This window comes from Pelodiscus sinensis, chromosome 8 (assembly GCF_049634645.1).
Source record: "Pelodiscus sinensis isolate JC-2024 chromosome 8, ASM4963464v1, whole genome shotgun sequence".
NCBI lineage: Eukaryota > Metazoa > Chordata > Testudines > Trionychidae > Pelodiscus > Pelodiscus sinensis.
In genome coordinates, this window is record NC_134718.1 from 54,481,483 (window position 1) to 54,507,859 (window position 26,377).

The 26,377-nt window shown below is 44.1% G+C and overlaps 1 protein-coding gene and 1 long non-coding RNA gene across 2 annotated transcripts in view; one reads left to right on the top strand and one right to left on the bottom strand.

Moving 5' to 3' along the window:
- Positions 1-9,926: 9,926 nt before the first annotated feature.
- Positions 9,927-13,799, bottom strand: LOC142830437 (uncharacterized). Its single transcript, XR_012905672.1, has 3 exons — positions 13,587-13,799; positions 12,367-13,330; positions 9,927-11,445 (listed from the first exon to the last, which is right to left on the bottom strand). It is a non-coding gene; the product is annotated as an uncharacterized LOC142830437 (long non-coding RNA).
- Positions 13,726-26,377, top strand: part of OAT (ornithine aminotransferase) — a 35,099-nt gene continuing 22,447 nt past the window's right edge. Inside the window, exon 1 of the mRNA XM_075935304.1 lies at positions 13,726-13,865. The gene's annotated coding sequence lies outside the window, so the exon portion shown is untranslated. The remainder of the gene's footprint in view (positions 13,866-26,377) is intronic.

Here is a 26,377-nt window from a genome sequence, read left to right on the forward strand (position 1 = left end):
CAGGCAGTCCCCGAGTTATGCGGATCTGACTTATGTCGGATCCGCAGTTACGAATGGGGCCCTCCCTCTCCCTGGTCTCCAGCAGACCAGGGAGAGGAAGCAAAGCGGCGGAACACGCGGGCAGCGGACAGCCCAGACGCGTCTGGGCTGTCCGCTGACCGCGTGTTCCGCCGCTTTGCTCCCCGTCCCCCTGGTCTGCAGACCAGGGGGACGGGGAGCAAAGCAGAGCAAAGCCGCGGAGCCTGGGGTTCTTAAGTTGAATCTGTATGTAAGTCAGAACTGGAGTCCAGATTCAGCCGCTGTTGAAACTGATCAGTTTCAGCAGCGGCTGAATCTGGACGCCAGTTCCGACTTACATACAGATTCAACTTAAGAACAAACCTACAGTCCCTATCTTGTACGTAACCCGGGGACTGCCTGTATTCAGGAATTTTCAGGCCTTGGCTGGAGTAGGTTCAAATTCATCTGCACATTGTGCTCCCCAGCCAGAGTGAGGAATGCAGCAAACTGTGATCTTTCCTCTCGTTCCCTGATGAAGGGGAACAGCCAGCAATGTTCCTGTCTAAATGGGAGGGGTGCACTTCAGCCCCCGCACCAATGGTGCCTGCAGGGTGGGAGGCTTGGAGCTCAGGAAGTCATGGATGGGGAGATGCCCCAGGCCAACCCCTTTCCTCTGCCTGGTTTTCTGAGAAGCAATCCCATTCCAGGCACATCCCATTTTCCTGGCACAATGAAACCCTTACCTTGCTGCATATCAAATTTGGTGGTTCTAGCTCTTAGGCTATGTCTAGACTACATCCCTCTGTCAGCAGAGGGATGTAAATGAAGCACTTTGAAAGTGCTAATGAAGCCGGGATTTAAATATCCCATGTTTCATTTGCATAATCACGTAATGGCGCTTTTTCAAAAAAGCGCTATTTTGAAACTGAAATCGCAGTCTAGACATGTTTCTTTCGAAAACGGGGCGCTTTTTCGAAAAAGCGCCATTATGAGATTATGCAAATGAAGCATGGGATATTTAAATCCCAGCTTCATTTGCACTTTCGAAGTGCTTCATTTACATCCCTCTGCTGAAAGAGGGGTGTAGTCTAGACACATCCTTAGGCTACGTCTAGACTGGCATGATTTTCTGCAAATGCTTTTAACGGAAAAGTTTTTCTGTTAGAAGCATTTGCGGAAAAGAGTGTCTAGATTGGCACAGACACTTTTCCGCAAAAGCACTTTTTGTGGAAAAGCGTCTATGCTAATCTAGATGCGGTTTTGCGCAAGAAAGCCCCATTCGCCATTTTCACCATCGGGGCTTTTTTGCGCAAAACAGTTTTCAGCTAGCTATATTGGCCCTTTTGCGCAAAAGCATTTCCGGAAAAGGTCTTTTGCCCGAATGGGAGCAGCATAGTATTTGCGGAAAAACACTGACAATCTTACATTAGATCATCAGTGTTCTTGCGCAAATTCAAGCGGCCAGTGTAGACAGCTGGCAAGTATTTTCACAAAAGTGGCTACTTTTGCGGAAAAACTTTCCAGTCTAGATGCAGCCTTACTGTTTAAGAATTCTTGAATAAACAGACAGACTCACAGACAGACAAATGCTCTCAAATATGCAGTAGATATCAGTGAAAGAATATGATTCCACGCAGAAAAAAGCATAAAAAGTTTTATTTTCGCTTACACATCTCATCCTTAGAATTCATTCTTGCTAGAACACAGCTGATTCAAACCTCTCTCTATGTACAACTGCAGACATTAGAAAGAACCTGGAGCTCCATACAGTCCATTCTGAGTGGCTCTCAGGGCTGGCTGCCCTTTCTGCCTGAGGCTGTGCCCCCTCCAGAAGTGCAGAGCTGCCCTCCTCCCCATCTTGCCCAGGGCCTGGTGAAGGCTATCAGCACCGCTGGGTGTTACCATCATTTAGATATTGGTAAATTTAAGTCCCCTTTTAGTTGTAACTGAGTCAGACAATACATATTCAGCTCTTTTAATTAAATTCTTGGTAAATATGATGTCACGTTATTGGATTACGAGGGGAGCAGCCGGGTCACTGCTGCACCCATGGGGCAGTATTTGCCCCAAAAGTGGTACAAAGGGGGCCATGTGAGGGGTCAAACAAAAGCTTACTTTCTTCTGATTCTGTATCTGCTCTTCATATATCTGTATTATGTCTGTGTGTGGAGTTAGGAATCTGTAATCTGTATGGAGACTGGAAGTCTCTCAATGTGCTTGAGCATTGGGCAAAGTTTGGCCTATGGACATGCTAATTAGCGAGGCTATGTGGGACAATGGCACTCAATAGGACAAGGACACACCTCAAGAATGAGGGCTGATATCTAAGGGCTGCCAGCAGGGAACACAGGGATAGACTGGCCTGGTGACCTGCTGCAGCCAAGAAGAGACCAGGAAGGAAGTATAAATATGCCATGTGGTCGACTCCATCTTGGTACTTAGCTCAGCACTTCATCCCAGAGGCAGCTGTGCAGGGATCGAAGAGCCGGAAAGAACTGTGGACCCATCCTAACCTAGGATGTGCCACAAGGACTTCTAAGCCAGTAGCTATAACATCTCTGCTAGAGCCTGCATCGAGAACTGGGAGATTCGATGCATGTAATGTATTATCCTTTAACAACCTCACTCTCATGCTTTTCTTTCTCGTAGCAATAAACCTTTAGATGTTAGATTCTAAAGGATTGGCTCAGCATGATTTGTGGGTAAAGTCCAGAGGGTAAATTGACCAGGGATCTGTAGCTGGTTGCTTGGAACCGGACAGAACTTGTTCAGGGAAGGTGAGATCGGATTCTAAACCCCGCACCTGTGTATGAGGCCCAGGGCCATCTGGGGCATGGATACTGCTGGGGTGTCGGAAGGGTTTTGCTCGTGAGGCTTCAGGCAGGCTGCTGAAGCACTCCGTGGGACTGGTTTGTGGCCTGTTTGGAAAGGTCACCAGTCTGGGGGCTGTAAGGAGCCCCGAATTTGAGCAATTCGCCCTGAATGGATGCCCTCAGCTGTGCCCAGACCCGGCCCGGTCCGTCACATAGGAACACATTGTTGATTTTCTCTGAACTCTGCAGTTTGTCAATATGTCTTTAGTAATGTACTGCCAGAAGGGAATATGATAGTTTGTGTGGATCATGCTAGAAATTTACAGAGAGGAACTTTTACTACTTTGCCTTATGATAAAACTATCTATAAACAAAATACATTGAATACTGCATTTTAAAATGCTTTTTATTCCATGTTTTACATTAGTCACTCTGCAAAGGAGAATTTTATGTATATTAAAGAATAAACTACTAAGGAACAGGAATAAAATGATAGTTTTTGTCTCATTTATGACAGATCCAGAAATCAGGCATCAATAAAGCAGGAATAAAAACATTTAATATACGTTCAGACATTCAGCAATGCATATAGAAAAGAATGCAGTGATTTTACTTAATTTTTCAGTTATCCACTATATTTTCTTATAGTGATGCTAGAGCAGGGGTAGTCAATTATTTTTTGTCATGGTCCAAATTTCTTGGTCAGGTAGAGTCAAGGTCAAGGTTGCAGAGAATTATTTTTCACACTGCAATAACAGTAATAATAATAATAATAAATAAATAAACAAATAAATAAGACTTTACAGTCCATTCAAGTGTCTGATGGTCTGGATTAGGGATGCTGACCGTAGGCTCCGTGCGGTGCTACCCCTTTGAAACACTGCCGCAGTGTTTCAAAGGGGCACTGCCACATGGAGCCTGGGGCAAGCTCTGCACTGGTGTTTCAAAGGGACAGTGCCACATGGAGCCCGGAGTCAGCTCCGTGCAGTGCTGCAGCTTTGAAGTACCCCCTTCTTTCCTCCCTTTGCTGCCTCTATCTAATAGAGGCAGCAAGGGACAGAAGGAAGCAGCTAGTTGACTATCCAAAAAGCAATTGCTTATCGGATAGTCAACTAGTCTTTAACATCCTTAGTCTGGATTTGGTCCCATGGTCTGTCTATTGCCTACCCCTATGCTAGAGTGACATGCTGATACAATATCACCAAAAATCTTTGAAAAGCAAGCAGCCTCAAACTAATTGAGGGGTAAATATTAACTAAAGCTCAGGTTTTATCTTGTAATGTGGTTTGTACTAAGAGATATCTATTCCAAGGGTCAGTCACTTCAAATGGAATTTCTAACATGTCATCTATCCCAAATGTGTCCAGACAGCAATGATTTTGGGGATTTGTCATTTGGAGGATGGTTAGAAAACTCTATCTGAATTTGAGCAGGAGAAATCTAATCCATGAACTACAGCTTGTATCCATTATGTTATGATGTGATGCCTTTACATAGTGACTCAGATGCTGCAGCAAAACATGTGTTATACTGTCCTGCAGAAGACTCAGAAAGTGGAATCCTGATTTCAGTGAATAATGGAATGGAAAAAATTCTGCAAATTCAATGGAAGGAAACTTGCCTGATTCAGTAATACTTGTGTACCTTAAACGCCTAAGGACATAAGGAGAATTTTGGGATGCACAAGCAAAGTTATTATATAATCCTTCGGCCAGGTAGAGCCAACATCAGCCAGGGTTGAGTTCAGTATGTAGGAATTACTCTTCATCCATCCAAAATAGAACTGGCTCAAGCCTCCACCCAATAACCTGGGAAATCCCCCCCCCCCAGGCACCTCTGATAGGCAATGTTTCCCTACTTGCAAGCACAGAGTGTGAGTGCAGAAAAGAAACTTTGAGTAAAAAGGGAGGGAAGCAACCTGGTATTAATTTGGGAAAACACTACAGAGTTCATAAACAAAACCATGAGTAAAAGTCCCAACTAGTAGGTTGGTCAATGTCCTTTTTCTCTCGGGTTTTAAGTCCAGCAATGTAAATGTCCCCTTCACAAGCCCAACCCTTCTCTGCACTTCACTCGCAGTTGCTACCCTTGGTCAGGGCAGACACAGAGTTCAGAGTTGTAGCCACAGAATTTACCTCCCATCCTGAGTCAGTTGGTAAAAGGCATCTTACTCATTCCGCTGGTCACTTGCCATCTGCCTGCTCACTGCTCTTTGCCATTGCCCTGCTGGCCAATCAGCTCACCTCTCTGCTGCCAACCTGCTGACTGCTCATTAGGCCTCTGCATCACTACCCTGCTGGCTGCTCATCATGCCACCACTTTTGTTGACCACTGGTCGCATCTCTCTGCCACCCACATGTTGGCTCTGAGTCACCATCCGCTCACTGTTTCTGATGGCTTGTGGTGGATTTGGTTCTGGGCCAAACTTAGTGATTTCAGCTCTTGGCCCAAAGCATAGTACACTCATAAGAAATTTTAGCATGCACTGGAGTAAATTTAAATAACAAAAGAGACTCCTTACGGAGCCTGTTTTTAGCTCTATCATTGAAGTAGTGGGGAAAAACAGGTTGAACCAGTCTTAGAGCTCACACCTGAAGGGCATGTAGCTTGCTGACGATGGCTACGTCTACACTATAAGGTTTTTGCGCAAAACTGGACATTTTTGTACAAAAACCCGCAGAGCGTCCACACTTCAAGTGTGTTTTTGAGCAAGAAAATCTACAGTCAAATGACAGAAGAGAGGGCTTTTTGTGGTGTAGCTATACCTCCTTCTACGAGGCACAACTCCTTTTTACGCTACAGCTCTTGAGCAAAAAGGCATATGTGTATACTCCACAGGGTTTCTTGCGCAGGAGCCTATCTGAAAAAACACAGGTGCTCTGATGGCCATTCTGCAAATGGCCATCAGAGCTTTCGTGCGCAAGAGCATCCATGCAGTGTGGACACTTTCTTGCGCAAAGTTCATCGCAAAAGCAATGCACTTTGCGGTGTGGACATGCTTTTGCACGAGAAATTTTTGCACAAGCACTCTTCCGCAAGACTTCTTGCGCAAAAACCCTGCAGTGTAGATGTAGCCTTAGAGTCCTACTCTTCCCAGTTTAACCACCAGGGCTCTGGTCACTGATAGTGTCTCTCTCCTTTGTGCCAGGTTAAGTACAGACTTTCTTTTTGAGTATTCCCACAATAATTACAGACATCGCAATTAGCACTAACACTGTTTGTAACCAACACCAGCCAAGTTGATTACAATGAGCAAAACACTATTCCATCAGCTGAATATCTAACACATCTAAGCAAAGCAGAGGCACACTATATTTACATAGACAGCTGGAGTTTCTCTGCCATTCCAGCTCACTGTAATGGAAGCATTCATTCAGATCCTGCTGATAATTACACACTTAATTTGTGGAACCTCTCGAAAAACAGAAAGCCTTGAGATTTATCAATCCACATATTTATAATTGCTTATCACTATAATGGAGCACCTGCAATGACCTAGTATCAGAGGAGTAGCCATGTTAGTCTGAATCTGCAAAAGCGATGAGGAGTCCTGTGGCACCTTATGGACTAATACATTTATTGGAGCATAAGCTTTCACGGGCAAAGACCCACTTCATGCATGCATCTAACGAAGTGTGTCTTTGCCCACAAAAGCTATTGCTCCAATAAATCTGTTAGTCTATAAGGTGCCATAGGACTCCTCATCGCTCTTGAAATGATGTAATCTTTTAGGAATTTTAAATAATTAAATAAAATTATATTTATTTGAAATTTGAGATTGTGATTCCTTCACATTGAGCTTGATCCTGCCCCAATGAAATCAATGAGAGTTTTGCCACTGACTTCAATGAGAGCCTGATCAGAGCAACTACTCAGTACCTTACTCTGTAACCAATGAAATCAGTGGAACTTTTTGTGGATCAGAGTACTAACAAATGTGACTCCGGGATCCCATCCTGGTCCAATGTAAATTATATTTAAATAGGGTCCATGACAGAGTCTGAGATAATCCGGAAAAAGAAACACCACCAAGAATTAACCATCTAAAGTAGACTGAGCTTGTGGTGTCTTATTGCTGTAGGACATTGTGTCAAAGTCCATGATAGAAATTGTTTTGTGAGGGCTGTCTTTATGGAATGAGACATCTACCACTAGTGCAGCTTAATTCTGTAGTCTTTCCACATTCCTTATACCCAATGACTTCAGTGAGCATCATTCCTCTAGCAAAACTGCATGAATAACTTGTTCCCTCAGATTGATATACAGGCAGTCCCCGGGTTACGTACAAGATAGGGACTGTAGGTTTGTTCTTAAGTTGAATCTGTATGTAAGTCGGAATTGGCGTCCAGATTCAGCCGCTGCCCGCGTGTTCCGCCACTGTCCGCTGCCCGCGTGTTCCGCCGCTTTGCTCCCCGTCCCCCTGGTCTGCAGACCAGGGGGACGGGGAGCAAAGCAGAGCTCTGCCCCGGGCTTCCTGGAATCAGCCGCTGATCTGTTTCAGCAGCGGCTGACTTGGGGACCCCTGGGGCAGAGCAGCTGGGGTGCTGCCAGGTTGGTCCCGCAGTGCCTAGGGGCAGCGCTGCGGGACCAACCCGGCAGCACCCCAGCTGCTTTGCCCCAGGCGTCGGGATTCAGCCGCTGCTGAAACTGACCAGCAGCGTCAGTTTCACCAACAGGCTGAATCCGGACACCTGGGGCAGAGCAGCTCGGGTGCTGCGGGGTTGGTCTCGTAGCGCCGCCCCTCGGTACTGCGGGACCAACCCGGCAGGACCCCAGCTGTTCTGCCCCAGGTGTCCCCAAGTCAGCCGCTGCTGAAACAGATCAGCTGCTGATTCCAGGAAGCCCCAGGCAGAGCAGCTCTGCCCCGGGGTTCCTGGAATCAGCAGCTGATCTGTTTCAGCAGCGGCTGAATCGGGGACCCCTGGGGCTGAGCAGCTGGGGTCCTGCCGGGTTGGTCCCGCAGCGCCGTCCTTTGGCGCTGCGGGACCAACCCGGCAGCACTCCAGCTACTCGGCCCCAGGCGTCCCCAGGAGCAGCTGGGGTGCTGCCGGGTTGGTCCCGCAGCTCAGGGGCAGTGCTACGGGACCAACCGGGCAGTACCCCAGCTGCTCTGTCCCAGGCATCCCCAAGAGCAGCTGGAGTGCTGCTGGGTTGGTGCCGTAGCGCCGCCCCTCGGCGCTGCGGGACCAACCTGGCAGCACCCCAGCTGCTCTATTGCAGGCATCCCCGATTCAGCTGCTGCTGAAACTGACCAGCAGCAGCTGAATCAGGGACGCCTGGGGCAGAGCCAGACTATTGTAAGGGGGGGCTATGAGGGGTCTGGGGTGGCATCCCCTCCCACCCCACTCCAGACCCTTCATAGCACCCCCTTCTGATAGTCCGGCATATTTGATAATCCGGCACCCCCTGGGTCCTAAAGGTGCCGGATTATCGGAAGTTTACTGTATTATTTTGATTGGATGCAGAGGGAGTACACAGCTCTCACAATGTTGTGTGCATACACTTCACACGTCCTTGCTTTAAGAGCATATCACTTTTGTAATACCAGTAGAAAAAAAACTACATTGACAAAAATCAGCAGAATCTGACAACCCTGTGCATGGGCAAAAGTAGACACAGCCATTTTGTTTACACTGCACCCCTTTTCCGGAAAGGGATGCAGATGAGACAAGTCGGAATTGCAAATGCAGCGGGGGATTTAAATATCCCCCGCTTCATTTGTATAAACATGGCTGCCGCTTTTTTCCGGCTCGGGGCTTTGCCGGAGAAAAGTGCCAGTCTAGACGGGATCTTTCAGAAAATAAAGCCTTTTCCGAAAGGTTCCTTATTCCTCTTAAAATCACCTATGAATTATTTCCTGCTTGTGTTTCCTTGGTTTTAGATCTAAAACATTCATATCAGTTTTTAAAATACATTTACTAAATAATCATATGTACATTCCATATTATATTTGTATTTGAGCATATGAGCAAAATATATTTTCTTATTTCAGGATTTACATTGCGAAAAAGTAAAAAAAACAACCACCCTTTCCCCCAAAAAACTCATGCCTTTTTCCCATTGTGATATTGCTACTTTTTGTATCTTTTTTTTTTTAAACCAGCTATTTAGGCCTGCAACCTTTTTTGCTGGCAAGCACCCACTGTCTTCCTGGGAGTTTTGCTTCAACATGGATTTTACTGCAGGCAGACCCATAATGTCAATTATCTGGATAGTATGGTATCATGACAAAGGATAGTTTGACCCACTCCAAGATTCAGGCATAAGTTAAAGTTAGTTTTGGTTGGTTTTAACTGTCACACTTTATTTTTCAAAGTTCTACTTTCTTCTTGGAACACAACATATGGCACTTGTTCTTGTGTGCCAGTTCTTTTCCTTTTCACATTTTCCCACTTCGTCTGAAAAATGCACGACTCAATCCAAAACAATTAGAAATGTCCTTCAGAAGCATAGAATCTAAAGGCTGGTGCAAGACTGATGTTGCTTAAGTTAAATAAGAGTCTCGTTCTACAAAATCTGGATAGACTGTAGAGTTCAATACCTTAGTTGTGTGAGTTGGAAGCAGTTCTAGCGAGGATAAAGGCATACTTAGTGTGACTCTAATAAGCTGATAAGATAACATATCTAATGAGGCAATAAAATGCCAAAGGTCTAAACATCAGTTCCAATTTTGCAGGTACTGATCTCATTGGGAGTTTACTTGTGCAAGGATTGCAAGATCTGGTGCAAGCTTATATCAGGCTGAATTTGAGAGGCTGAATTTGAACTGTTAAATGTAAACAATTGACGAGGGTACATGTGTCATTCCTTGTTTTTCAGGTCACTTTATTTTTTTAAGTGAATTACCTAGGAACATAGATTAAACTAGAAAGAAACTATTTTCATTGCCCCCTGAAACATAACTGCTTCAAGAATTGTGGTAGGAATTTTACTTAGCACAGTATTTCTGCTTATGTGCTTGTCAGCTGATGTGCTTATGAACTATGTACAACTAAAGGCCTAATCTTGAAGCACTAAAAGCCCTTAATTCCCATTTATTTCCATGGCAGACAAGGGCATTCTCCATTTTGCAGCATTAGGACATAAAGCAAAGAAATATTAGGAGAACTGAACTCAAAATATGTATATTTATTAAGAATAATGTCTCCTGTGGTATATTCTCGCTCATTCCGCAGAATGCTGACTGTACACTGAAAAGTGTTTCTCTGAGGGTATGGTCCTGTGCTCTCTGACAGCCAAGTTTGAACAATGTAGTAAGAGGCTATGACAACATTCAGAAATGTTTTCAAATGCAGAATTCTGTTGTGGAAGATATGCAAATTCACTGTACTGCCAACTCTGTATATCTTTTTTTCTCTAGGGAAAAATGTACTGCTCTCCAACATCAACAGACCTGTCAAGGACAGTTTATGGGCAAAAACAAGAGGCCCCAATAAAAGATCACTGTTTAGACTTTGTTTTTCTGATAATGAGAAGATAAAAGTAATTACTCTCAGCAGTTTCCCCAGTCTTTCTGTTCAGAATAAGATTAGCACATTTATCAAGTTTACCTCACAATTCTACAATGAATTTCAAGATTTTTCTGGTTATAAAATGCTGTCTATGGATGAAATTTAACACAGTGAAGCACAAGGTCATTGAAGGCCAGTGGCTATTATATCTTCCTCCCTATCAGTGCCTTCCTCCTTAGCCCAAGACGAGAGCTTGCTAAGGAAGAATACCTCTTAACTATCCCTCATTATGAAGATATCACTAATTTTAGTCCCAAAGTTACCTATTTTCCATATTTATCTGCTGAAAATGTACACCAGAAATAAAAACCATGAGCCTGTACTTATAGTGTTATTTACACCAAAAGAGTGACTTTCACAGCTTCCTGCCTGAATACACTGGTGTCATTCATGTTGGATTTTGACTCACTTTTGGGACTTGGCAGTTTGGGAGATATAAAAGCCAGTACTGGGAGTAACGGTACACAGCTCCCTTTTTTTACTCTTTAACACCTGCCATAGGAAGCCACATATCTCCCCTACATATCTTCCTCTTTGGTAGAGGAGATGGTGTGACATCCTCAAAAACCAAAGAGAATCCATTTCTCTACTGACACCATTTCTTGCCAAAGAGGTGATAAAGTCAGATGACATTTTGGTGGGCCTCCAATTACATTTCGGCAGCACATTATTTATTTTCATTATCTGAAAAAAAGAATCTTGACCAGTGGAGATGCTTCTATTAAAACAGTAAAATATTTTTCTTCATTAAGGTCCCAATTGTTCTGGCTCAGCTATGGTTGGCACTGGATTATTGGAGTACAATAGCAAAATTGACTTTCACCAGTTGGCATCTCTCCATGTTCTGAGAGTATACAGGTTTCTCCCTAGCTGCAGACATAAGTTATAATAGCAGGAGGACTTTTCTTACACTTGGTTGTCCATAGTCTCTGGATACAATTACAACAGAAAAGAATAGTCAGAGTTCAGAGGTATTTTCTTCCCCTCTCCCTCCTTCCTCTATGCTGAAGACTGCACTGAGAGTGGGGCATATAGAGCCTCACAATCTTCATTTTGGTTCCTCTTTCTGACAATCCTTCCTGCTAGTGGACAAGGTCTTAGAGGTGGCATCTCACCATGACCTAGAAAACAAAGTCTCTTTCACATCCACGGGTAGTGGCAATAGTATGGGGAGTGCTCAGGGCTATCTGTGGCTCAGCCTCTCCTCACCTGACCTCACAAAGGAAGCATCTTCCAAGAATGTCTTCTGCTGGCCTAATTCCATAATAGAGAGAATAATCTACCACTCAGTCAGTGTGGAAGAAGGCTTACAGTCAATATACTCTACATGTAAATATACCACAATTCACGTTAGAAAGGGAATTCAATAGCAAACGTACTGAACCACTGAAATATTTTTTGAAAAACCACAGGTAAAAATTAGCAAAAGATTAAGGAAAAGCAAATGTACTCTTCTTGAAAAAAAATGGAAAGAAGAGTAATCCTGGTAGTTACCTTCTGTCCAGGCTGTTCCCCACTCTGGCACAAGAATGCAGAAGTTGGGGACCCGCAAGAGCACTCCAAAACCTTGCCTCTATAGGCACTGGTACAAACATTTCCCCCCACAAAATCCTAATATCCAGATTTTGGGGGACCGCTGCCACCACCGAAGTAATTGCAAGAAAATCAAGGAAGAGATCCCTAAGGTAAAATTCTCCCTCTGCCCCAACCTCCGTTTTACTTGAAATTGGGAAAACCAGGAGGAATCCACAGATAACAATGGACTCTGCCCTTGTAACTAAGGTCACAACAATCAACCAATAATGGTTAATTAGAAAAAATAAACAAACTTTTATTATCAAAACAAAACTACAGTTGCAAGCATAGTAAATTGACTAGATGAAAAGAGCCACCATTGATATACTCAGGGAAAGTCGCTGGGCTAAAGGCTTAGTTACAAAAGAGAAAAAAAACCCACTTAGCCAACTCAGACATTATTTCCAAACCCCCAAACAAGGGAAACAATAAATCCTGACAGACTAGCTAAAGTTTTCCCTACTTACACATTTTAAGAAGTCTGTTCTTGGAGAGAGAAGCATCTCCCATATCCCTCAATAACTGGGAGAAACTGCTCTGCATCTCAAACAAAAAAGAGAGAAAAAAACTCCTCTTTTCCAGTTTGCAAGTCATACCTGCATTGTTATTGGCTGACCACCTGACACCTTGCTAGGCACCTGAGTTAACCCTTAGCCACCAGGTGCTGGTCAGCACTCCTGATTATGACACCTTCCTATAAGTCTAACTTCTGTTTTGAGTAAAATAATGAACACTGACTAGTAGCAAAATGTGTAGAAGATGTCTAAGTATGTAGAATATGACAAAAATCACAGAGAGCAGCAGCATAAGTTCAGTATAGCTGAAGTGTGTAGGTGTTTGTCTTCCATTCCAATAGGCCTTTTTCAGTTTTTCATAACATTCTCAAGATTTTGTCTTTGAGAACAAAACTTTCCAGATCCGGTTTCTATCTGAAGCTGCCTGAATCATTCACATAAACACTTAAACCGCATGTAAAAGGGTCTATAAATACTCTAAAAATTCCCTCAAGCGCACAAAACTCCAAATATCCATACACAAGGCCTAATTAACGAACTCTCACTCATGTCTACTGACTAAAGAGCGTATAATATGGAAAAAATAATCATGCATTTGAAAGGAGTGGATAACTGAGCTGAGCTGCATCACATCTAAAAGTAGATTGCAAAAGCCTTGGAGCTGGCATAGTATTTTTTTATGTGCCGAATGATGGCCATGTATAAATAGTAATTTGAAAATAATCTGGAGTGCAGTCTCTCGAGTCTCCGATCCCATGGGGTGGATCACTGATAATCTCTCTCACCACGTGCTGCCCATCCTGCAGTTGAGTTGAAGAGACACACTCGCCAAAGCAGCCTGTGTGTGCCAGTTCGGGGCCAAGCAGCACCGTGTAAGACTGATGTAAGGACAGAGAGGTTGCGTAGGGTGGCGGGTCTGGGAAAGAGGGATTGGTGGTGAGGGGCGGTGAAGAAAACGGGGCGCTGGGAAGGGAACTGAGGCAGGAAAGAGGAAGCTGGGGGGGGGGGTAGTAAGGCCCAGGAAGAAAAGCGGGCACGGGAGAGGGAGGGGGCAGAATTAAGGCCTAGGGAGAAGTGGAGTGAATCTGGGACTGGGACTGGGAGGGAGGGGCGCTGGGGAAAGGTGAGTCCCGGGCAAAGGGAGGGAGCAGCGAGCTCGGCAGAGCACTTACAAGGTGAGAGGAGCAGCAGCAGACGGGGAAATGGGCAGAACCCACAGGAGCCCAAAGCCGGTAGCCAATCGGGAGCGAGCCTGTGCGGGAGGGCGGTTGGGTCGGGCAGGGATTGGCGACGCGTGGCCGAGGTAGCCAATGGGCGTGTCGCTGGCGGCGCGTGCCCCTACCGGCGGTGTGACGTGCTGGGGGCTAGAGTTGTGACAGTTGCCGTGTGCGAAGCCTCCGCCTCTTTCTTCTGGGCTCCGTGCGAAGACGCAGCATCGCGCAGGCAGCGGGGTGAGTGCGGGGCTGGGGGCACCGGCCGGCAGTGCCCGGCGCGCCGACGTGTCCCAGCCCGCGGGAGGCCACGCCGCAGCCTGGCCGGGGGCCGAACCCGGAGCCCACGGGGATTCGGTGGCAGTCGTGGCCTGACAGCAGCCCCCGCCGCGCTCGCGTGGCAGTGCCGGGCCCGGGCTGCGCCGCCTCCTGCACGCACATCCGGCTCCGCGGGGCTGGGCGCGTCCCATGAGGATGCGCAAGGGCCAGTCTCGGCTTGGCTGAGGAGCGCGGCTGTTTGTGCTGCTGTGGTCGCCTCTGCAGGGCTGGTCCCCTCTTCCCAGGAATCGCCCCCTTCTCCTCCCGGCCAGGGTAAAACCTCCAAGCACCCGAGTCCAGGCGCGACTCGGAGCGGGTCTCCCTGACAGCCAGGTGGATGCAGGCTCCTCTCTCACTTGGGTGCTCTGAAACCTTTACTGCCGGGGCCCTTCTGCCTTTCTTTTTTCCTTTCTTTTTTTTCCTTCCCTCCTCCTCTGTTTCTTGCTTCCCTGTTTTGCTGTCTCAGTTAGTTCTTCCTCTGCATGTTCCCAACAGCAAGTCCTAGCTCACCTTATTCCGTGAGCTTCATGCTCGGGCTCTTCCCAAGTCTGATAGCTAAAATGGTCAGCCGTTCAGTAGGTAATATTGACATTTCATGACATTGAAATGTCACCCCTAAATTTTAACATTAATGTCCCAGTGAGATTAATCAGGGGAGGGAAATTCCACTGTTCTGAGTCATTGTCTGAAGCTGTCTATAAACTAGGCAGGGCATCACTTACATTTGGAAGATTTTCTTTTTAAAAATGAAGGCTGAAAACTTGATTTCCTTGCAAAATCAAAGCATAAATTCTACATACTCTGAATCTGTTCAGTGGATTACATAAATACATTAGTTGGGCCATGTGTTTGACATTCTGGCCTAATAGAAATTGAATGAAGGCGAGAACCCAAATGTCATTTAGAGAGACACTATAACCAATCCTTGACTGTGTAGCATTAACCTCCCCTGCTGTTTACATTTTCAGTGTCCTAGTTTTAGCTTGTCTTTGATAACTCTTGGCAGAGAAGAGACTATTGGGATGTTTGCTCTCACAAAGACTTATTGGGTCACTTTGATTATGGTATGTTCCTGAGCCTGATTCAGGGATGATGTAATTTTTTGTTAAGTAAATGTCTTTTTTGGGGAGAGATTTAAATAATACATAAGCATCTGTAGCTGTTCCTCCTGAAAGCTTGTGCCTTGTAACCCATCACTTTGATTTGTATAGTCTGAGTCTTTTATAGAACCGAAAAATTTTCACTGATTTCTTTGCATTTATATTAACTCTCATGTAAAGAAATAGACCTACAACTTGGGATTTTTTTTGGTGCTTTAATATGGGCCTTTGAACAATAGTTGAATTCGTATGTGAGGACTCCAGCAATGCTCCTTCATGAGCATTCTTTGTAACTTGGGTGAAGTTCTTTAAATGTTTTCTGCAGTCTTTCTTCTGTCTTCATCCATGACTGCTCTCTGTTCTCTTCAAGTGCATTTGCCCAATAATTATGTTTAATGTGTCCTTAGCATAACTCAGTTTTTCTCCCTCCTAGAGCTCGTGCCAAGTTCTTGTTTTCTTTTGATTTTTCTCTTTTCGGAGTAATTTCCAGCATATTTGTCCTCTCCCCTCATAACTGCAATAGCTTTTTCTTTCTCTCTTAATCTTGAGTGCATACAGAGATTTCAATGTCTTTCCCATGTGCAGCCCTTCATCTTAGCTAAAAAGAACAGGTTTTCTTGAAAAGTCCTTGCCATTACTTATCACGTTATGTGGCAGAGCTGGCATCACTCCATTATTATACTCGTGCAGGGCAGGGCACAAATGGTTGTTGCCACTCCATTTTCTGGGTTTCTAAGGAGGACTTTTTAAAAAAACCTACAACTTTCAAATCAGTTTTAGTGTTTCTGATTACATTTTCCTTCTTTAAAGAAAAGTAAAAGAGGAAACCCATACTGGCCAAAAGGTAGTCTTTTAATAGATAAGATGTACAGCTAAAATTCACTACTCCTCTTTACTTAGGGCTTGTCCATTCTTGGAAACTTTTTGAAATAGCCATCCTGAAAATTTTCCAAATGTAGCCATGCCCTCAGTAATACTGGCTACACTACTAGGGAGGTGTGTTGAGGGGCTTGGCAGTCACGGACCAGTCACATTTGAGTAGTTAAAGCAGATATAATTTTGACTGATGCAATTAAGTTGCATTTCGGTCATCTCTTTGCCTGTTCTATTTGTAAATATCTTTATATGATGTGTGTTTTGAAAAGCTAACACAAAATGCTAATATTTAACAGCAGTGTCAATGACTGATAAGATACGCCTAGAATTGAGAAATTCTAGATAATCTCTTATTTGAAAATAAAATATTGATTGTTTTTAAAGAGCTAAACATATAGTACCAGTTTCTTTGAATAATAAAAAATAGGATTTTATTGCTGCAAAATGCACCCCTTGTTGTAAAATTGTGCAGCAGGATCTAAGCTTATGTTCTTATGAAAATTCTTTCAAATACAAACTAGAGTATAAACAGGTTTGTGTGAGTCTGTGGGCATCCTTAATCAACTCTGAAACATGAACTGCCTCCATTTGTCTGCTATTAATATCTGTTATGTGCAACAACATGGAGATGATGTTGCACACCATCTTCATATTGGTGCACATAACAAAATTTATTCTGCATATGGACATAAATTAGGGGGAACACTGTTGGCAACCCTAGGTAGAAGCAAGGGAGGGAAGCTCACCTACAGCCTAAGCTAAGGGGAACAGTTAGGAGGTGCGGGTGACGGCAAGCAGTACTAGCGTGGGCGGAAGGACTCAGGAGGAACAGAGGGCAGCCATGTAGTCGGCCGGAGAGAAGTGATGCTTTGAAGGGGAAACCACTGCTTCTCTCTGGCTGCGTAGCTGCCCCCTTCTCCTCTTGAGATCTCTGAGTCATGATTGCACCGATCGCTGATTCTTTGTGAGAGGGAGCTGGGCTTAGCTTGGGGGAGGGGGTGTCTGTGTGCCCCTGTGCACAACAAGGGGCCAGAGCCCAATATACTGCACCCAGCTGCATGGGCACCATGACATTTGGAGCAATTTGGTACCCCACATTTCATGATGCCCCATGCAGCTGTGTGTTTGTTTGGCATATAGTAGGTATGGCCCTACCTGCTATAGGTATTTCTCCAAAACCATGGACTTATGGCCTGTACACCATGTACCCAAAGGCTGGGGAACCTTTTTCTGGTTGGGGGACACTGGCCCACAGAAAAATCAGATCTGGCGAGGGGAGGGAGTGCAGCCACTGGCCGCAGCTGGAGTCCTTCCGGCCGTGCCCCCAGCAGGTGCTTCCTTTACTTGCCAGCAGAAGCTGGGCGGGGGCAGGGCTGGGAGCCACTTTCCCCTCCCAGCTTCTGCTCGCAAACAGAGGCTCCCAGCTGGGAGGCGGGCCGCGATTGGCCCTGGGAGCCTCTGGTGCCGTTCAAAAGCCGGGCGGGAGGGGGTGTCTGGGAGTCCCGGCCCCCGCCTCCGCCCCTACCCCACCCGGCTTTTGCGCACAACCACAGGACTCCCAAAGCCAATTGCGCTCCGCCTCCCAGTTTCTCCCCCGCCCCCGCCAGGCTTCCCTCCGGCGCCTTGCTGGAAATTCACAAAATACCGGACATTGCACATGTCCGATATTTTCTGAATTTTTCTACTGGACAGTGCAAATACCGGACTGTCCGGTAGAAGACCAGACACCTGGCAACCCACTGGGGTGAGGGGTCTGGATGGGAAGGAGAGTGCAGGAGTAGGATGGGGATGTGGGGTCTGGAGTTCTGTGCACTGCAGCTGGCATTGCCCCCCCCATTGCTCTTATTTCTCATGATTCACCCAATGGCAGCTACAGGGTGATGCCAGCAAGGGGTAGTCTTCCTCCTCCCTGCTAGGCAGAGCCTGCAGGCTGGATCAAGCCCTGGCTTGCCTGGATTGGTCCTGTGAGTCTTGGGCCCTTGTAGTGGAGAGCCAGGGCCTGCGGGCAGGATCAAGGCGAGCTCTCCGGACATCAGGGGTGGGGATCCTATCTCAACTCTTATTGCAGTCTGGGAGGCATTTATTTTAAGCTTTCTGTAAGAAAAAGTTAGCAGCTCTTTAAAATTAGCGTACAAACATTAACCAAACAAAAAGAACAAAGTCTTGAACAAAAAGACTTCATTGAAAATCGGAACCATTAAGGGATCTTTCAGAAGAACAGTCCAACCAAGGCTGCTGTAGTGACACCCCTCAGGTCTGATGTTTAAGAAAGGCTGGTATAGAATGAAGGATCAAGCAGACATTACTTGTTTTTTCCCCTAAAGTGTACAGAGATTAGGGGAAGAAAGTGAATAAGATTCTCCTTATCCAGGTGTGAAATAGCAGAAGGGACCAAAATCTATTCGTATGCAAAATCTGTTCTTCTAAGTCAGTAAAGCCATGAAGGTGCCAACTGGAATTAACATTTGTGTTCACATTCCCTTTTTCAATCAAACTCATTGCATGCTTACTCAACATTTCCGTATGGGAAAGAAGTTAGAGTTGATGCAGAAAAATGAGGATGAACTTCTAGCTTATTTAGCTTTAAGTTTTTGGAATGAAACTCTAAGCAAAGGTGAGGTTTTTTTATGATGGAATAAACTTCTAGAGACATACACATGCACAGAACCCTGTCTGAGCCGATTCAGCCAATCTTTCTACCATAGCCTGCTAAGAGGTGGATTTAAAATCTTTGAGAGAGAGGAGAGGGGAAAACCTATAACAGTGTGTGTGGAGCTTCCTCTAGTGCTTTGTAGCTTCTTTAAAGTACAAAGATGCATTAACCTGTTGAACTAGTTTGAGAATAAGGAAAGATCTTGGTTGCTTGTGCATCCCAGTAGAAGAATATGCATCAAATAAAAAAATTGGATTTTTATTTTTAGTACAGTTCAATATAGTATTGAACACAGCAACTATACACGGCACCATAATAACTCTAACTCAGGGTATGTCAGGGTATGTGGAATGAGGAGTAACGGTAGTTCGAACTAGGAAGCCTAGTTCGAACTACCTAGTTCATGCCGCGTGTAGCCACGCGGCACAGGGTTCAAACCAGCAGGGATTTAAAAATGGCAGAGCCCTGCTTATGCAAATGATGCCCAGGAAATTCAAATCCCGGTCTTCATTTGCAAGTGCGGTATGCCTACATTACCCAGCTAGTTCGAACTAGCGGGGTAGTGTAGACATATCCTCAGGAACCAATCCATGCAACAAACCTCGGTGCCAACTCTGCCCACATATATACACCATCACAGGACCTAACCAGATCAGCCATATTGTCACTGGGTCATTCTCCCGCACATCTACTAATGTAATATATGCCATCATGTGCCAACAATGCCCCTCTGCTATATACATTGGCCAAACTGGACAGTCCCTATGCAAAAGAATCAATGGACACAAATCTGATATTAGGAATGGCAACATACAAAAACCTGTAGGGGAACACTTCAGTCCTCCCGGACACACAATTGCAGATCTAAAGATAGCCATCCTGCAGCAAAAAAACTTCAAGATCAGACTTCAAAGAGAAACTGCTGAGCTACAGTTCATCTTCAAGTTTGACATAATCAACACAGGATTAAACAAAGACTGTGAATGGCTAGTTAACTACAAAAGCAGCTTCTCCTCTCTTGGTATTCACACCTCCAGATCATCCTCCCTGATTGGATCCATCTTGTCATCTCTAGACTTATTCTGGCCTGCATATTTATACCTGCCTCTGGAAATTTCCACTACATGCATCTGACGAAGTGGGTCTTTGCCCACAAAGCTTATGCTCCAACATTTCGGTTAGTCTATAAGGTGCCACAGGACTCCTCGTCGCTTTTGCAGATTCACATTAACACGGCTACTCCTTTGATATTGAACACAGTGCATCATAAGTCTGATGCCCTTCAATGAAGGTACTATAAAAGTTAAAGTACTGGTATCCAGAATGTAATGTTTTGTTTTGTTTTTCCTACAAATGTGTGGAAATTTGTTCCTTTCATGGGAGGGACAATACTTCTGTAGGTTCTGTGCAAACTTCCCACCCTACAACTCTAGTTTTGCCTTTTCCCTCGAACATCTGGCCCCCACAGGCACCAACCAGTTGCCCAGTAATATGACCCAGCATACACAGAAGATAGCTACAGGCATGAAGATCTCGGAAGCAGCATCCTGGAGCTGAATGCCAGCCTCATGGAAGCCTCTTTCTCTCCTTTCTCATCTAAGCAGAGGTCTGGCTATATCAGGAGTGAGGTGAACTAGAGGGGTGGGGTGGAGTGGGGGGCATGTGAGGACAATGCCTGCTAATTCTACATCCATGGCAGGCATAGGTTACTGTAGTAACCAGATTTTTAGTGTGTGTGTGTGTGTGTGTGTGTGTGTGTGTGTCCCTCTGTTTGGAATGTGCTACTTAGGGTTTATTGAGCACGTTCAGTAACTCTGCTGAAGCCACTGCCCTTTGCCATGCCCTCACTTGGTATAAGTTTCTGCTGACTACCTTTTATAGGAGGTTAAAAAGGGATGAAAAGTGCTCCTACAATTGTGTATATCAGTAAGTGCTACTGGTATAACTGCTCCTTATAGGAATGTGCTAAATCTCCTACCTGTTGGAATGTGCTACCTAGGGTGTGAAACCTCACACAGGTTCCATGCCCTCAGAAGGGGCAGGGCCTCAAGCAAAAGTGCAGGGCTGGGTCTAGTTTTCCTCAGCCAGTCTTCCTGTGATACCCATACTGTGCCACTTAGGGCTCCAGTGGTGATTTAAAGAGCCCAGGCCTCGAGATGCTGCCTTTACTGAGGTAGCAGTAGCAGCGAGGCCCCTTTAAATTGCCAAATTCTGTGGTAGCTACCCTCCTTGACGCCTCTCTCTCCCACACCCTATTGGCATTCCTGCCAGTGCAAGGAGACGCTGGCCAGAGGGAATAGAAGCAATGGGCTGCTGGCTGGCTGCCAGCTGAGCTCCTTCCAAAGCACAGGAAGCAGCTTTACCTTTCTTGTTGGCAGGAGTCATCTATCAGGGCTACATGACCAAGTTCGCTTCCTTCCCTTCCTCGTGGCCTGACCACGCCCCCTGCTTGCTCAGTAAGGCCTAAATAAAAGGAAGAAGGCCTAAGCTAACGGATCACTACAGTTTGTTCATGTAAAGACTCTGTAGCCATGAAGCCTCGTGGCTATCATTGGCTGTACTAGCAAATGGGTAAAGGTATGGCTTGGGCCACTGCTTCCTGTGGCTCTTCTTGGCTACAAATGGCAAACTGCAGCCATTGGGAGCCACGAGGCTCCGTGGCTGGAGAATCTTTGTTTATGTAAACCAAAGAGGTTTGTTAGCAGCTTTCTCAAAGTGGGCTTATAGCCCGCTTAGAGAAACACTGGCTAAAGGCTATAGCCTTTTTAGTTTTATGGTTAATTTGATGCTCCTCCCATGACACCTTCTGCAGTGCAGTTGTGTTAAATATAAAAAATCTTGGGAAAGAATGAAACTGAATTCAATAGCAATATATATGAGAATAGTGGACTACAGTTGGTCCCTGAGTTGCGAATGGTCGACTTTCGACTGTTCGCAGCTACGACCGAAGCTATTATAAATGGCGGACCCCAAGTTACGAACGCAGTCCGCACTTGCAAACGGCGCGGTTGCGTGTAACTCTATGGGGTCCAGCTTACAAACAAACGGAGTTACAACCAATTGCTTGGTTCGTAAGTCAGGAAGAGGCTGTAATTGTTTTATCTTCATGTTCATTAAAAAGCAAAAAAATTCTTAATTCTCTGCAGATACTTCATAATTTTAGTCTGTTGCTTTGGAAAGCACAGAAACCAGGGTCCCGTGTCTCAGAGTTTAGGTCCAGGTTGATGAATGCACATTGGAAGGGGAATTGCAGCTTTTGTTAATTGAATCACTCTGCTGAGTAAGAATCTTTGTGTTTCAGTCCTTGTTCATTGAGATCTGAGTTAGGCCCCAATTAAATTAATGGAGCAGTTCATGCCTTATAACTATTGGCTTTCTACAAACTCAGGCAGTTTCTGATCTGTAATATCAAATAAAAATAGCAAATGTAAAAGGAAGAATATCTCAGCAGCTTATTGTGCAATGGAAAGAATTTTTAAAAAATTTCAATTGATCTTAAACATTAATTCTGATAACTTTGCCCAAATGAGGAAGCTGAAAGCTTCACATGGAAATCTGTTAAAAAAGAGAGGTTCTATTCTGTAACTTTTAAAAGAAAGTTAATTACCCATTTTATAGTTAATTATAACTTTAACATGAAATAGTAATAGAGAGGTAGCCGTGTTAGTCTGATCTTGCTAAAACAAAAGGAAAAACTATGTAGCGCTTTAAAGACTAACAAGATGGTTTAATAGGTGATAAGCTTTTGTGGGCCAGACCCACTTCCTCAGGTCATATTCTGGAAGAGAACTGGCAGTCATGCCAATTCTCTTCTGGAATATGATCTGAAGAAGTGGGTCTGGCCCACGAAAGCTTATCACCTATTAAACCATCTTGTTAGTCTTTAAAGCGCTACATAGTTTTTCCTTTCGTTTTAACATGAAATGTGACTCCTGTACCAGTTTTACCGACTTAAAATAATGCTTCGTTCTTTTGTTCTATCCAGCAATACTTTGTAGTAATAGTACAGGGCTGGGGAACCTTTTTTGGGTCAGGGGCTGCTGACCCACAGAAAAATCAGTCAGAGGCTACACACAGGTGAGAAGCAAAGTGAGAAGCTCCAGACTGAGAAGGAGAAAGACACTTCCCACGTTTCCCTTGCACACTAGAGCCTATCGAGGCCCAGGCTAGTAGATTTTGTGTGCTCCTGCCCTACAGGTGGGTGGATGGGAAGCTGGAGCGCCAGCACAGCCTCCCCAATGCTGAGTCTCGGGGGCCAGATTCAGGCAAGCTGGCGGGCTGCATCTGGCCCCCGGGCCTGTGGTTCCCCAACCCAATAACAGAAGAATCTTAGTCTCCTGTAGTTGACATTTGTAAGTGCTGGTTCTCTTCAACTTGTGAGAAAAAGCTGTAGAAAACTAGACTGTTAAACTTTGTTGCAAAAGAGAAGTCTGAAATTATTAATTGGACTTTGCCAAGACACTCATCATAGAATTTAAGTAGGTAAGTTCTTAAACTTCTTTGCCTTGTATAGTGTCTACATACCTTAAATTATCCTATGTATTTAATTTCTATTGTTTATAAGAGACTATAGCTGCATCGCAGTAGAGATGTAAACATTTAAAAAAAATATTAACTGTGTAACCAATAAAATACACAGTTAACTGCTTCCTGGGCTGCTGGGGCTGCCCGTGCTCCCAGGGCCCTAGGTTAACTGATTAAACTCTTCCATCCCTACACCACAAAACTAAATAACGAACTCCTGATTTTTTTTCCCAAATCACATCCTATTTTTTATGCTAACTGTTCTTTCTCTCTGGTTATTATGTGATAGAATCTACACAAAGTGAATCTAGGAATATTCAGCTGTACTCTTTTTTCAGATGTTTCAGAACTTGAATGAAAAAATAGTAACATGCTGCTGTCCTGTTGAAATTATACAATGGTTATGTTCTCTTTTGGAAAACACAGAAAATCTGTCCCCTCTAAAAGCATAGAAAACATAAGAAATGCCCTGGAAATTTCTGTAAAACTGGTTGTATAAGTGAACTCTACCCTGACATTGTCCTGTTATCCTCTGTCTAATGTTAGCATCACAAGGTTCAGGTTCTAACATGAATTAATTGTTATTTTAGAAAGATCGTTCTGTTTTGCATAAACATGTTCTGCATATTCATTATCTGGCACAATGACACTTTCCATCTATTTAATTTTATAATCATGCTGTTAAAATGGAAAATTACATTCTCCTCAAGGTTCCTCCTTCTCCCCTGCAAAAGCTGTCAAAGGAGTGGCTTGTATTTCTAAACATATTGGCTTTGTCTAGACTGGCAAGATTTAGCGCAAATACTCTAAACGCAAGAGTTTTTGTGTTAGAATATTTGAGTAAGAGAGCGTCTATACTGGCATGTGCCTTTGCGAAAAAGATTTGCTTTTGTGAAAAGCATCCATGCCAGTGTAGGCGCTCTCTTGCGCAAGAAAGCTCTGATGGCCATTTTAGCCATTGGGCTTTCTTGCGCAAGAAATTGATGTTACCTGTCTACACTGGCCTCTTGTGCAAGAACACTTGCACAAGAGGACTTATCCCTGAGCGGGAGTGTCAGAGTATTTGCACAAGAAACACTGATTTCATCCAGTAGAACGTCAGTGTTCTTGCACAAATACTCGCGGCCAGTGTAGACAGGTGGCAAGATTTTGCTCAAAAGCAACTGCTTTTGCACTAAATCTTGCCAATGTAGACACAGCCATTCTGTTTTAGGAGAGGTTTCTTGTGTTCTCAGAGTAGTCTTGTTTTCCATTTCATTGAAAAGTAGGAATAAGAGATCCTCCGGAAAAGGGCTTTATTCCGGAGAATCGTGCCAGTCTAGACGCTTTTTTCCGGCTTTTCCCCAAGCCGGAAAAAAAGTGGCGGACATGTTTATTTAAATCCCGCGGGGGATATTTAAATCCCCCGCGGATTTCCCTATTCTGACTTACCTGCTTTGCATGACTTTTCCGGAATTAGGGGCCAGTCTAGACGTAGCCCTGGGGAATGGGAGATTGTGGTTGGGGCAGTTCTGAACGGGAGCGGAGACATTCCCAGCCAGCCCCTTTCTCGTGCCTGGTACTTCTTTCTCTTTTCTGTATTATATTATGAGCAGCAATCCCATTCCGGGCACATCTCATTTTCCTGGCACAAACCAAACCACCATATAGCTTTAAGTTACGATAAGAGGTAGTTATATACTGAATTTGGTGGTCATAGCTTTTACTGTTTAGGAGGAGTTCTTGAACAAACAGACAAACTCTCTAAAATATATAGTAGATGGACTGTCAATCGATTAAAAATTAATAGCAATTAATTGTGGGATTAAAATAATTGTGATTTAATCACAATTAATTATGCTGTTAAATCACACAATTAATTATGCTGTTAAACAATAATATAATAACATCAATTTAAATATTTTGGATGGTTTCTACATTTTCAAATATATTAATTTCAATTGTAACTCTGGCTATGTCTATGCTATGGGGCTTTATCAGAAAAAGCCCCAATAGTTTTTTCAGAAGAGGCTTTTCCGTCTCCACTGGGCCAAATTTCAGGAAAAAACCTCTCTTTTGGAAGAGCCCTTCTTCTTCGTGGGAGGAGGAAGACAGGGCTTCCAAAAAAGTGCATTTGCTATTTCGCAAAAAAAAGCAGAAGAGCAGACAGGTTCCCTGGATGTGGCGGAGTTTTTCCGGGATACCCCATAGTGTAGACATAGCCTCTGAATATAAAATCAATTGTTCTCTTTTTATATTTTTTATTACAAATATTTGCATTGAAATAGTATTTTTCAGTTCACCACATAGAAGTATCGTAGTGCATCTCTATCATGACAGGTGAACTTACAAATGTAGAATTATGTAAAGAAAACTGAAATAAAACAATGTAAAACTTTAACACCTATAAGTCCACTCTGTTCTACTTCTTGTTCAATCACTTGTTCAGCCAGCCGCTCAGACAAATAAAGTTGGTTACAATTTGCAGGAGCTAATGCTGCCTGCTTCTTCTTCATAATGTTACCTGAAAGTGAGAACAAGCTTTTGGCATGGCACTTTTGTAGCTGGTGCCACAAAATATTTATGTGCCAAATTTGCTAAAGATTCATAGATCTCTTTATGCTTCAGCCACCATTCCAGAGGAAACGTGTCCATGCTGATGACTCGTTTTGCTTGATAATGGTTCAAAGTAGAGTGGAATGATGCTTGTTTTCATCTTCTGAGTCCCCTCTAAAAGTTCTATAGTTTTAGAAGTCATAAAAGAGCAACACTTCAATGAGGAAAGTATGTTCCACGTCTCTTCCCTCTGAGATTTTGAAAGTTAGTTCAGATTCTTAAATCTTGGGTCAAGTGCCGTAGCTACTTTTAGAAATCCCACTTTGGTGCCTTTTTTCTGTTTTGTCAAATCTGCAGTAAAAATGTTCTTAAAATGAACATGTACTACTAAGTCAACATCCAAGACTGCTATAATACAATGTATATTACAGAAGGAGAGTAAAAAAGTACATAATTCTACTCCAAGGAGTTGTCATAAATTTAATGAACACGTTACCTTCTTAATGAGCATCATCAGCATGGAAGCATGTCTTCTGGAATGGTGGCTGAAACATGAAGGGGCATACGACTGTTTAATATATCTGATACATAATACCTTTGCAATGCTGGCTAAAAAGGTGTCACAAAAATGCCATGTGACAATGTGTGACGTTGTTAATAAGAATCAGGCAGTAGTATCTTCTGTAAATGTAAACAAACTTGTTTGCCTTAGTGATTGGCCAAACAAGAAGTAGGACTGAGTGGAC